Consider the following 11,271-nt stretch of genomic DNA (forward strand, 5'->3'; position numbering starts at 1 on the left):
TTGGAGTTGTTTTCTGAAAATATACAAACATATTCTCGACCAAAAGTTAATAAAGGAATCTTTTCTGTATAATTGATTTGGGATCCTTTTTACTTTTGCCCAAACGATTTTCCTTTGTCTTATTTAGACACCATGTGTGTTTTTCATGGGTGTCTTGCTGTTAGCATTACAAATGAAAACTAATTTTGTAAAGTAAAAGTTTTCTAGATGTAATTTACTTATAGGACTTTCTTTTTTTTAAAATATATTTTATTGATTTTTTTACAGAGAGGAAAGGAGAGGGAGAGAGAGCTAGAAACATTGATGAGAGAGACACATCGATCAGCTGCCTCCTGCACACCCCCCACTGGGGATGTGCCCGCAACCAAGGTACATGCCCTTGACCGGAATCGAACCTGGGACCTTTCCGTCTGCAGGACGACGCTCTATCCACTGAGCCAAACCGGTCAGGGCTATAGGACTTTCTTATGGCAAACAAACAAAATAATGAAAGCAGCATTACTTTGTTTTGGAAAGAAATAAAAGAAACAACCCTGCTAATTCCATAAAATATTTGAAACTGATTTTGTTTTTATAAATTAAAAAAATGGTGTTTATTTTTTAAAAAGTTTTAATTATTATTCTTACTGTTAAAAAATCATCCAAAGTTATGTCAACCTTTAAGGATAAACTTTGGAGTATGTATTTAAAAGAACATGTTTGGAAAACCAAACCACATTTTTTAAAATTTATTTTTTAACTTTTAAGAAATATATTTTATTGACTTCAGAGAGGAAGGGAGAGGGAAAGAGATACAGAAACAGCCCTAACCTTTGGCTCAGTGGATAGAGCATCGGCCTGCGGACTCAAGGGTTCCGGGTTTGATTCCGGTCAAGGGCATGTACCTTGGTTGCGGGCACATCCCCAGTGGGGAGTGTGCAGGAGGCAGCTGATCGATGTTCCTCTCTCATCGATGTTTCTAACTCTCTGTTCCTCTCCCTTCCTCTCTGTGAAAAATCAATAAAATATATTAAAAAAAAAAAAGAGATACAGAAACATCAATGATGAGAGGGAATTATTGATCGACTGCCTCCTGCATGCACCCTACTGGTAATCAAACATGCAACCCGGGCATGTGCCCTGACCAGGAATCAAACCGTGACTTCCTGGCTCATAGCACACTGGCAATTTTTAATTGCCAGCATTATGCTTTGTTCTTGGTAGAATCACCTTAATTTTTTCTTTTTATGTTCCAATTATAAACCTTGGCTATATTGACTTCTGTGGTAGTAAATTCATTTGGAAGCAAAGTCAGGGTCTTCCTCAAGAGAATAAGATTCTTTGTGGCAGTCAATAAATTCTTTTCCAATAATGCTGAGCTTCATCAATATCATATTCAAGCATAACATTAGCCCCCATCCACAGACACGCTTTAACGGTAGGAGAAACTGAAGCTTTGCCATACTGGTCACCTGCCAGGAGGAATCTGGTCTCCAGTGAATTGGTGGACACTTCTTCTGACTGTATTTTAGAATTTCTAAAGTTTGCTTAATTTTAGGAATCTGACCTTTTAGCCCCCCTTTCTTTTGAACAAGGTTGGGTTCCATAAACTTTTGCTCCTGGTACTGTTCATCCAGCTTTTTTAGTACTGGCTATTCACCCATTCCCAGGCTATTTCATGAGGGAATCTACATCTTCCACAAACACAGCCCCAGGAATTCCTGGGGGGAGCCCTTGTCCACTCTCTGTAGCCCTTCTCCTAAGTCACAACATATTTTGTGGTCGCCATCCTAGAGGAGCAAGAGCACAACTCTTTAATGGTATTTTTAAAAGCAGTCTGCTTGGTCAAGATCTGACTTTTCCATTTAGATCTTACTTGTTTACCTCACTGTGTGGTTTTGTTTGTTTGTTTGTTTTAATTTAATAAATTTTTATTGTTCAGATTATTACAATTGTTCCTCCTTTTCCCCCCCATAGCTCCCCTCCACCCAGTTCCCACCCCACCCTCTGCCCTTACCTGCCCCCCCACTGTACTCATCCATAGGTGTATGATTTTTGTCTAGTCTCTTCCTGCACCCCCCACACTCCTTTCCCCCCGAGAACTGTCAGTCCACTCCCTTTTTATGCCCATGATTCTATTATATTCACCAGTTTATTCTGTTCATCAGATTTTTTATTCACTTGATTTTTAGATTCACTTGTTGATAGATATGTATTTGTTGTTCATAATTTTTATCTTTACCTTTTTCTTCTTCTTCCTCTTCTTAAAGAATATCTTTCAGCTTTTCATATAATACTGGTTTGGTGGTGATGAACTCCTTTAGCTTTTTCTTATCTGTGAAGCTCTTTATCTTCCCTTCAATTCTGAATGATAGCTTTGCTGGGTAGAGTAATCTTGGTTGTAGGTTCTTGCTATTTATCACTTTGAATATTTCTTGCCACTCCCGTCTGGCCTGCTTAGTTTCTGTTGAGAAATCAGCTGACAATCGTATGGGTGCTCCCTTGTAGGTAATTAACTGTTTTTCTCTTGCTGCTTTTTTAAAAAATATATATTTTATTGATTTTTTACAGAGAGGGAGGGAGAGGGATAGAGAGTTAGAAACATCGATGAGAGAGAAACATCGATCAGCTGCCTCCTGCACACCTCCTACTTGGGGATGTGCCCACAATCAAGGTACATGCCCTTGACTGGAATCGAACCTGGGACCTTTCAGTCTGCAGGCCAATGTTCTATCCACTGAGCCAAACCGGTTAGGGCTCTCTTGCTGCTTTTAATATTCTCTCTTTGTCTTTTGCTCTTGGCATTTTAATTATGATGTGTCTTAGTGTGGTCCTCTTTGGATTCCTTTTGTTTGGGGTTCTCTGCGCTTCCTGGACGTGTAAGTCTATTTCTTTCACCAGGTGGGGGAAGTTTTTGGTCATTATTTCTTCAAATAGGTTTTCAGTATCTTGCTCTCTCTCTCTTCTTCTGGCACCCCCATAATTCATATGTTGGTACGCTTGAGGTTGTCCCAGAGGCTCCTTACACTATCTTCAAATTTTTGCATTCTTTTTTCTTTTTGCTTTTCCGGTTTGGTGTTTTTTGCTTCTTTGTATTTCAAATATTTGACTTGATTCTTGTGGTCCTCTAGTCTGCTGTTAGGTCTCTGTATAATATTTTTTATTTCAGTCAGTGTATGTTTAATTTCTAGTTGGTCTTTTTTCATATCCTCAAGGGTCTCGCTAAATTTATCGGCCTTTTCTAGAAAATTCTTGAAAAACATTATAACCATGGTTTTGAACTCTATATCCAGTCATTTGCTTTCCTCCATTTCTTTCGTTTGTGATCTGTTTCTTTGTCTCCGCATTTTTGATGCTTCCTGAGTTGGTAGAGTAGCTTTGTGTGCTAGGTGTCCTGTAGGGCCCAGTGGCTCAGCCTCCCCAGTTACCTGAGGTGGACACTCTTGGTGCACCCCTTTGTGGACTGTGTGCACAGCCTTGTTGTAGTTAAGTCTTGATTGTTGTTGTTATCTCTGGGAGGAATTGACCTCCAGGCCAACTGGCTGTGAGGATCAGCTGTGTCTACACTGGGAGAACTTCTGTGCTGGAGACACCATTATGAGACAAGACTTGCAAAATTACAAAAGCCTCTGTGCTCAGTTTGGATGGGGTGGAGTCTCAGGGCAGAGCAGACCACCTTGGCTTCTCATCAGCCCAGCCCTATGAGGCCTCTGGGTCTCAGTGTTCCTCGGTAATCGCTGTAAGCACCTCTGAGAGAAAGCTACCCTCGAGTTTTGCCTGCTGCCAGACAGTCCAGTTTCTCCCTGAATGAGTCTGGGTTCCCAGAGTCTCGCCTGGAACTGGAGTTCAGCGCAGTTGGGAGCTTCTGTCTCCCTCCCACTTGAGAAAGCCAGCCGCGCAATCAGCAGTCAGTCCTCTCTGCGCGTGCGCATGCCTCCGGACCTCTGCCTTTCGTAGCTCCCCTGAGTCTCAGTGTGCTTTTCTCTTTTCCTGACAGTCCAGATTCCCCCCATATGATTCTGGGTCCCCAGGGTCTTGCCCTGAATTGGAGTTCAGCGCAGTTGGGAGCTTCCGTCTTCCTCCCACTTGAGAAAGCCAGCCACGCACTCAGCCGCTAGTCCTCTCTGCACGTGCGTCTCCGTACCTCAGCCTTTTGCAGCTCCTCTGAGTCTCCGTGTGCTTTTCTCTTTCCTTCTAGTTGTAGAATTTTCACTTAGCCAGCTTTCCTGTGGTTCTGGATGATGTACATTTTGTCTTTTCATTGTAGTTTTGAAATTGTTGTGCGAGGCAGCAGTTTGGGTGTTTACCTATGCCGCCATCTTGGTTTTCTCCCCCCTGTGTGGTTTTTGTCCTCAGAGAGGGGTGATCACTATTTCAAACACCACAGACTTCCTCTGCTTTGTTGCCTGCAAGTTGAAATTTCAACTGTAATTGCTAGAATTTGTCTTTATTATCAGAGCATGAACTTTATAAAATAGAAGTCAGTATAAAATTAATGAGAAACGACAACTTTTTGTGTGTGCTCAAAACGAATGGCCTCAAGTGGTATTTCAAAAAAAAATCTTATTAAAGCATTTTTCAAAACTGTGTGTTTGAAGATGCTATTGCACAAGATCGACGACAGCCACTGCTTACATCCGGTGAGAATGAGTTGCAAATCCAGTGATACTTTCTAGAAAACTTCACTTGTTAAAAAAAAAACCACACCCACTAATCATTCCCTCCTCAATAAGATGCAGTATTAATCAAGTGGCTTAAATATCATGCTTAATCATCTTTTGTTTTCTGAGGATTTGATTTGAAGCAAAGCACACAGCAGAAATAAAAGAGAAGTGGGAAAAAATAGCTCAATAGGAATTAAGAACATAGAATTAGAGCTGGTACTAAGAAATCTGACTCAGCCTGTAGGATTCCAGGAAATCTTCTTGAAACATTAATTTCATGGTTCTACCTAGTAGAGGAACCATATTGTCTTCTCTTTGCCCCCTCAGAGATCAAATGAAAAAAATCCTCATTTCAAGTGCTTAACCAGTCACAGAACCAGAAAATACAGTTTTCACAGTTTTACGTTGAGTTCAGAAGATGGGTGGGGGGAGGGGGTGTTAATATAATTTTAAGTGATTAAAATTTAGATAAGTCCCAGGATCTTACTAGATAGAAAAAGGAGTTTTCTGAATGAAGACTAGCAGTATCCTGGGTGTCTGATCCTGTTACACTGTCTCTGCCGTGAGGCTGCCATCTCCCCTGTGTGAGGATGTGCTAGGCTCCTGGAGGGAACATCAGGAATAAGATCTTCTGGCCTGGAAGAGCTGACAGTTTAGTGGAAAAGACTAAAGATAAGTCACAAATAGAGTACAACAAGGGCAGAGCAACATCAGAGTAACAGATCGCATGTTATGGGAGTGTTTTTAAGTGAGCAGATTTAGGGACACTGACTGCTTGGTTTGGCATTATGGCAGTCAAGGGGATGAGAAGTCTTCACAAGAGAGACAACACTTGATCTGGGCCTTAAAGAATGAAGAGGAGTTTTTATGGCCCTGGGATAGGAGAGAGGAAGGTTCTGGACAGAGAAATAGCATCTTCAAACACACAGCATCATGAAATTGGTGGGCTGTGGGATGATCCCAATAGTCTAACTATGGTGAACAACAAAAAAAGGAGCAAGTATAAGAAAGTGAGGACAGAGTGGGACATAATGAGTTTAGTTTGGAGCTTGTTGAGTTTTGAGTAAATGGGGATATTCCAGGTAAAAATGTCCAGTCAACAGTTGAATGTATAATTTTGATCTGGAGCTTTCAGCAAAGGTGGTAAGTAGAGATACAGTGCTTGGAGTCATTGGTGAGTGATGGTTCAAGCAGTGGAGGTGGCTGAGTTCATCCAGGGGGACACTTAATTCAAGAGGAGCAGGTAATGGAGAGCAGCACCCAGCACACGACAGTGCTACCATTTATCTACATTATGCGTTAAATGGGCTGTTATGTGTTGGCCCAAGAACCATGCCACCATTTATAAAACTTTCTATGTAAAAGTGCAGAGTAAGTTCAAGCAACTTAACAAAAAACTTTGGAGCCACAAACTGTAAGTTGGAGCTTGGGCATACTTCCTTTTACTTCTCCTGACCATATCTTTTTACCTATGGCTCCAGTGCACTGGAATTTGGAAATCAATTCCAGGCATAAGCTGCCCACACACTTGGTGTTTTTATTGCATTTGTGAATATCTGCAGCTATGTTTTATTTCAGGCCTACTTGGTTCATTTGTAACAAGTATGATGACATACTTTTGCCATGAATACAAACTTTGGGTGACTGCTGTGTGCCTGGCATGGTGCTAATTGCTCTTTCTTGCCTTCTGTCTGCCATTGTGATTGACACCAGAGAAGAATCGTGGGTGTGGTGAGTTTTAAACTTTTCAGGAAGCAAAACTGGTGTCAAAGTAGCAATTCCTTGTGGTGCCAGGAATGTTGATATGGTGAGGCTCTCAGAAACACCTCTTTCGAAGGCCTCTGGGTGATAGTTTTCTACAATTCTTCATCTCATTTTTATTATAATATTTGTGAAGTGATTTTGCGTTTTTCTTTTTTTTGTTTCAAGTTCTTTTGGAAGAGCTATACACTAAACTCTGTTCTCTGGTATGTCCAAGACGTGTGACTATTATCAGAGACAGAAATACAGGGGTGGGGAAAAGGTAGATTTTCAGTTGTAATACAAATAAATAATACAAGAATAAACTGTGTTTTGCATACTCACAACAGTAAGCCTGTGTAATTATTATTTGGCACATACAGACTGCATGTGGTGTCGGGTTTTATTCAGGAGGTACAAAAGAAGGAGCTGCTTCATTCTGTAAGAGTGGCTTTGTGTCTCCTCAGATCTCCTTAGTAATAGCAGTGGTAATGTCACAGGACCAATGAAACGTCTGAGGGTGGAATTTCTTTAAGTTGTTTTTTTTTTTTTTTTTTTTTTCAGAGACAGAAAGGGAGAGGGAGAGAGAGATAGAAACATCAGTGATGAGAGAGAATTATTGATTGGCTGCCTCCTGCATGCCCTCTACTGGGAATCAAGCCTACAACCTGGGTATGTGCCCTGACTGGGAATCCAACTGTGACCTTCTGGTTCATGGGTTGATGCTCAACCACGGAGCCACACTGGCTGGGCTGAGAAAAGACTTTCTTTTAGGAGCTTAGTCTTAGTGTGGGGTTAATGTGGGAGATGTTCTTTTTTTTTTTTTTTTAAATATATTTTATTGATTTTTTACAGAGAGGAAGGGAGAGGGATAGAGAGTTAGAAACACCAATGAGAGAGAAACATCGATCAGCTGCCTCCTGCACACCCCCCACTGGGGATGTGCCCGCAACCAAGGTACATGCCCTTGACCAGAATCGAACCTGGGACCCTTCAGTCGGCAGGCCGACGCTCTATCCACTGAGCCAAACCAGTTAAGGCGAGATGTTCTTGTTTTATGAAGCGCTGGGTTGTTCCAGCATGCCGGGGTTCTTTTCCCAGCCTTACAAAGGGTTCAGCAATCTGGAGAAAGGGGCTGATGTGTAGATTCAAGAAGGAGTCCAAGGATGAAAGATAGTGTTGAAAGGCATTAGGAGTCAGAGGATCTTCAGCTAAAGGAACTGAAGACTACTCCTTGTCTAAGGACTCCATGCTATTTAACACAATTTGTCCTAAGGCAAGGTGGAGATATACACTTCAAAGGGTAGGGTTTACAGAGATTGGGGAATAGCCTACAGCTGTTCAGGTGTTTGGCCAACAGGAGGCAATAAAATGCCCTGAGCTGTCTGGCCGCAGGCAATCCTATTCAGGTTTGGGGGAAGTGCCGTTTAGCTGTTCCAACAGGTAAACTACATATGTGGCTCAGCCCTTGTTGAGCCCCCAAGCTTCACCAACCTTTTGGTGAAACTCTTGTAATTATGACATGTTGGAATTGGTTCATGGCACCAGCAGTTCAGAATAAGTTGGGCACAGTGAGCAGGGCTGGGAATTCAGGAACTCAGGACTAGGAACTAGGCTGAGCAGAGAACTGAATGCCTGAGGAAGAGGAAGAGAAAGTGAGTCTAGACTTTGTGTCTAATTATGGATATTGTCAGTACTCCCTAACCCTTCATCACTCCAGTCCAGTTGAGCTGCCTACTTGGCAAGCCAGAAGTGTAGGGGAATTATACTGCTAGGAGCAGCTGTCAATCAGTGATTGACAGAAGTTGGTGTGTAGCTATCCCAGCTCCCGCCCTCCCTTGCTTTGCTTTACACTGGCTTTCCCAGCAGGATTAGGCTCCACTCACCCACAGTGGCCACTGGCCTGACAGTACAATTCCCTTCCTTGTCCCTCTGCTCTGCCTTCCTTTCCTTGTCTCACTTTTCTAATCTCCAGCTGGTGTTTACCTTCACCTCCACATAAACTCTTGCACTAGAATCTTCGTCTCGGGGTTTGCTTCTGCAGAAAGCTACAGAGTAAATATATTACCTCATCTTTCAGAGAGAAAGTTTCAGGCATCTGGCCCTCATACCTACCAGATGGGCACGGTGAACAAGGAATCAAAGCTAAATCATTAGTTAGGTGGCCCAGATTATGCTTACTTACCTTTGATTTCTTCCTCTGTGCTTGATGCTGACTAGCCCTCTTCTGCCAATACATTCTTTCTCAACACTGAGCACAATTGGAGTAACCAGGATTCCGTTTTCTCAATTACCTTTATATTCCTTCTCCTCCATGACCTTGCCCTTCCCCCAAATGGTCCTAAGTCATCTTGAAGCATCAAATCCCCTTAAGCTCTTGAGTCACATGTTTACAGCATCTCTTGGTTTACCGCCTATAGTTAAATACCTATTATTTCATCTTCTGGGCACCCCTGTTCTTTCTCCTGGGATCAGTCACATAATCCTCTTTTCCAACCACATAATTCTATGGGACCTGACAGGTCCGTCAGCAAAAATGAAGGACTTCTGCTCGCCATCCTCTTCCTCCAGTCATAGTTGCTTAGAGAGTGAATGGGAGGTGGAAAAGGAGACACGCGTGCACTTCCTTGAACTTGCTGATAAAATCATGGAGAGAGGTAGGCTAGAAGCTCTAGGAGGGGCTGAAGTCAAAGGAGGATTTTTCCTGTTTGATCTCAAACTGAAAACTTGGCAATCATCTTGATTCCTCCCTCCAGTCCCTGTCAACCTTGCTCCTCCGCTTGCCAGAACCTTGTTTTAGGTCTCACCTCCTCCCCTGAATTACTTAGCCTCCAAACGTCCTGCCTGAAGCCCAGCTCCTCTATCTTTCATTAAGTGGCTAGCATGTTCTTTCTAAAATGCAAATCTGGTCTTGTCAGTCTCTACTTACAGCCCTCTGTGACTTCCCATTGCCCTCTGCAAACCCTTCACATCCGTATGAGGCTTTCAAAACTGGTGAGGCCCTTCTTGTTCAGGCTCCTTCCTACCTGTCTGGGCCTCTCTTTCCACTCATCTCCTTGCAGAACCCGATCTATTCTGTATACTCCTGCAGCCGGGGAATGTGTCATACTCTTACTCCATGTCTTTGCATGTACCATGATCCCGTCCTTACAGAGTACTCCATCGGAAGAAGTTCTCCCTTTGCCTCCTTCTTCATGCCCCAACTGTCTCTTGCTCAGGACTGCACTGAAGTGTCACTTCCTTTGGAAAGACTTTCTTGTTTCCTCATACCTGGATAAATACACCTTGTCTTTTACCATGATGGCATTTAATCAAAACATTTTCTTTTATGAACAACAAATACATATCTATCAACAAGTGAACCTAAAAATCAAGTGAATTAAAAACCTGAGGAACAGAATAACCTGGTGAATATAATAGAATCAGGGGCATAGAAAGGGAGTGGACTGATAATTCTCAGGGGGAAAGGGGTATGGGGGGGTTCAGGAAGAGACTGGACAAAAATCATACACCTATGGATGAGGACAGTGTGGGGGAGGTAAGGGCAGAAGGTGGGGTGGGAACCGGGTGGAGGGGAGCTATGGGGGGAAAAGGAGAAACAATTGTAATAATCTGAATAAAGATTTATTTAAAAAAAAACACGTTCTCTTTTTTAAAAAAATACATGTTTTTATTGATTTTAGAGAGAGGGAGGGGGAGGGAGAGGGTGAGAGGGATAGAAACATCAATGATGAGGGAGATTCACTGACCAGCTGCCTCCTAAATGCTCCCTCCTGGGGATGGAGCCCAAAACCCAGGCAATATGTCCTGATGGGGAATTGAATCGTGACCTCTTGGTTCATAAGTTGACGCTCAATCACTGAGCCACATCAGCCAGGCTCAAACCATTTTCTAATTGCTCAGTAATAGGGGAGCTTGACCTGTGTCCCTGGAAAAACTGATGTCTAAGTTTCCTGGAAAAGTTCCAAAGTGAGAGATGGCTGGGCTTTCTTCCCCTCATGGCCCAGTGGGAAAAGAGGATTTTGATGGGAGGGGCCTGTTCTCTGGGTTTAAGTGAGACAAAGGTGCCGGCTTTCACCTGGGGACACCTAGGCTTCATGGAGTCCCAGCCCAAAGGCACTGCTCAGCAGGGTGAGATGACAATAGAAAGTCTCCCTGGGATTTGCCATTAGAGTAGGGGTGGAGGGGCGTTTACAAATAGTCAACCAATTGTTGCATCCCAGCACCAGAGTGCTGTGTGGCAGGAGATCCATACAGGGGTCCATGTAAATCCCACATATGGGAAAAGGAAAGCTTGTCACCCAGCCCAGAAAAGTGAAGTAACTTTCCCAGGATGTTACAGCTCAGAAGTGACGCAGCTGGGATTTGCACCTGATCCCACAGGATCAGGTGGGTGCGTGGCAGGGCAAGGGTCTGCGGGAGAGACCTCAGCTGGGCGTGAACACAGGTGAGCAAGATATCCAGATTTCCTGGAAAAGTGAGTGGGGAGCAAAAAAACCCTGACATGCATAATATCCCTAACTACAGCTTCAAAACTTCCATGGCAGAAAACTCACTGTTAGCTGAGAAGTGGGCACATAGCTACTTATCTCTTCGGATTCTTTGATCCTGTCAGAAGAATTTCCTTCTTGGAAGAGTTTCCTTGGGAAACAAAGCCTCCCACGTGAGGTCTGAGTAAGTGGAAGGAAACAAAACAAGCCCCTCAGCTCGGCTGCAGTCTGGTCCCCACTACCATCTATTTCATTGTTAACCTTGATCCCGGACTCACCAGGACTCAGGGATCCACCTCAGTGTTGGAAGCTCCCACGCAAACCCGTGGGCTTTATCCTTGTCGCTGAACAGGGAGGCCCTGGAGCACAGACTCATCCCTGCGGGGTGCCCGACACAA

The 11,271-nt window shown here is 43.4% G+C and overlaps 1 pseudogene across 1 annotated transcript; it reads right to left on the reverse strand.

The window, feature by feature from the left end:
- Positions 1-1,183: 1,183 nt before the first annotated feature.
- Positions 1,184-11,249, reverse strand: LOC308233599 (prefoldin subunit 3-like; annotated as a pseudogene). The gene is made up of 2 exons: positions 11,152-11,249; positions 1,184-1,738 (listed from the first exon to the last, which is right to left on the reverse strand). The product of its transcript is annotated as a prefoldin subunit 3-like (transcript).
- Positions 11,250-11,271: the final 22 nt, after the last annotated feature.

The sequence above is a fragment of the Plecotus auritus genome (genome assembly GCF_963455305.1).
Source record: "Plecotus auritus genome assembly, chromosome: 9".
Classification (NCBI taxonomy): domain Eukaryota; kingdom Metazoa; phylum Chordata; class Mammalia; order Chiroptera; family Vespertilionidae; genus Plecotus; species Plecotus auritus.